We start from the raw sequence: 2706 nt of genomic DNA, 5'->3' as shown, positions 1-2706 counted from the left end.
CCTTTCCAAAAAAGCGAGTTGCTAGCGTTGGGCGCCTATGAAGAAAAGAGTTTGTACTTAGCTTTCTCTATTTCTTTGCTGCATTGTTCTGTATTGCTCCTTCAAACGAGTTTCTCCAAGCTGCCACCTTTGAAAGATTCCTGAAGGTCTTCCGAGGATGCGCGATGCTTCTTCGAACAAGGCTGGAAGGCTAAGCGCTTTCCAGAAGCTCGGGTGTGGTTTTTATAGCTGAACCACACCCAAAAGTCGGGACGCATGCGTGCCGTCAGAGGCTGGACTTCTCTCCTTGCGCTGAGAGAAAAAGTAAACAAACGCGTCTTTCCCGCTTTCAGCTGAAGCGGAGCACACGCGTCTTTCCGGCTTTCAGCTGAAGCGGAGCACACGCGTCTTTCCAAGTGTCTGTCGAGTGAATATTTTACAAGTTTAAACATGACGAAGTATACCGCCAAGAGTCACTGCATATCAATAAACTATAACAAGCTTACACCGCCAAGAGTCACAAGAGAAATTACGTGTAAACATAAAATGAAGCATGCACTTTTAAATCACATTAAACATTATAATAAACGTATCTTTCACATATACACAAAGGCGTGCTGGATGCACGGGACAGGGGTGGGTTTCATAAACTGAGTATGGCTCTGAATTTTAAAAGTGCGTGTTGCAGGTTTTTTCCTCTATGGAGATTAAGGAGGCTGTGAGGAGGCTGTGAGTGTGGTTTCATGACAGGGGCGTTTCAAGGGCCTCCCTTCCTCATAGCGACTCTGTACCCCATGTATGAATGTTTTGCAACCGCAATTGCAATCGCAAAACAATAGCAATTTACCACCCTCTTCAAGAGGGTGGTAATGCACTCGCAAATGGGAAGGGGAAAATATTTTTTAGGGCAGGCAGTGGTCCCATGGAGCACTATCTTCCCTTAAAAAAATGAAACGAAAACGTTTTTTTTTTTAAAATGCATACCTTTTTCCCTTTAAGAAAAATAGGCAGCATTAAAAAAAATCAGCTTTATTTAAAAGCAGTCCAAGGCATTGGGGTCTGCTGAGTCCAGCAGGCCACCATCCCTGGGAGGAACAACAAAATAGAAGGGGGTTCCCAATCAGGGATTTTTTTATTAAGGGCAGGCCAGAGGGGTTAAACAGCAAAAAAGAATTAAACACAGTACCCTGCCCGTATGCTATATAAAGGTCCTACAAAAGGATCCTAGGGTTCACAAGCGGGTGACAGCAAGGAGTATTAGAGCCAAATACACATAGTGACTTTTTAGATTTCTTTATTTATCAGCCATTTGATCAGCGACATTGTTTCTAAAGATTTCAGAATTGTTTTTGGTTTAGATAAAAAAAGACAATACATATATAACATATATATGATTTCAGGGAAAACAGGGGTCCCACACACACCACTCAATTCAAAACTCAGTCCACATTCATATCCTTTTCACTATCTTTCATTCAAAATTCCTTTCACACATCACGTGCAAACCGGTACAACAATGCCTAAGGGTGCAATCAAGATGGACAATTTTGCATTGACAAAAGCACAAGGTGAGGCAGGAACAGAATGGATAAGGTCATCTAAATCAGATGAAGATCTGCCATCAACAGGAAATACGCCAACGCGCGTTTCGGTGTAAGGCCCGAATTAGGCCGCACCTTCGTCAGGGCGAAGAGGTACCACGGGGTGGCGAGACACACAACAGGACAACAGGTAGGTCGTCACCACCATTCAGAAGGGGGTGGGAAAGGCTAAAAACTGACTCCCATTGTGGTTTTCAGTGAGGGGCCAGACCAGTTCAGATTTTCAAGGTTTCTTAGGCGTAGCTCACAAGTTCTGTAGATTAATCAGATGGAGGTGAACCCTCCAAAGTCTCTTGAATCTTTAAAACGATATTTGCAAGTCGTTTCGGGAAACAACGATGTTGGACCTTAAAGAACGGCAGCTGTCCGAGGGTCAATGCACCAGGAACCGCCTGGGCAAGAAGAGGATTTCTTCCGATTCTGGTTAAAAGAATTGGAATAACGAGATGTGCAAAAGGTCAGTAAGGCTTCCGTCACAGATTCCATTCTTCTCCCGATTCAAACGCTGGGAGGGCCAGCCATTCCCAATGCAGTCGCAAATTGCGAGTGCCTCATGAATATTGATGAGGCATGCAATTTGCGAGCCCATTGGGAATCGCAAACAGTGTCTCAGACACTGTTGTACATGGCATTTTGTGACTCGCAAATGGCGAGTCGCAATCAAGCGCAATTTTCAAGTCACAAATTGTCATGGTCGTACATCTGTCCCTGGGTTCTTTGGTCTGATACTGCTTTTTAACCTGATTTATTTAAAATTGCATATCTCTTGATTTACTGATTGGATTTTTGGTATTTTGGTTTTATTTTACCCAGATACATAATGTTTATTTTTCTAACACTTTGTGTAGTCTTTTTGTAATTTCCCAGTGAATTACTGTGTGTGTGTGTGTTGCACAAATACTTTACACATTGCCTTTGATAAGCCTGCCTGCTCAGCGCCAAGCAACCAAAGGGTGAGCACAGGTTTATCTTATGTGTGTGTCTGACTTATGCTGACTTGAGTGTTCGGTTCTGCCTGGCTTAGGTACATATCCTAGATATCGCGAAGGCCCGTTACTAACAACGAGTAATCATCCATTCTAATCCACCACCTGACAATAGAAGACCTTGGAGAAGATAGCCTATA

Source organism: Lissotriton vulgaris, chromosome 3_1 (assembly GCF_964263255.1).
Source record: "Lissotriton vulgaris chromosome 3_1, aLisVul1.2, whole genome shotgun sequence".
NCBI lineage: Eukaryota > Metazoa > Chordata > Amphibia > Caudata > Salamandridae > Lissotriton > Lissotriton vulgaris.
This window is presented reverse-complemented; position numbering follows the sequence as displayed.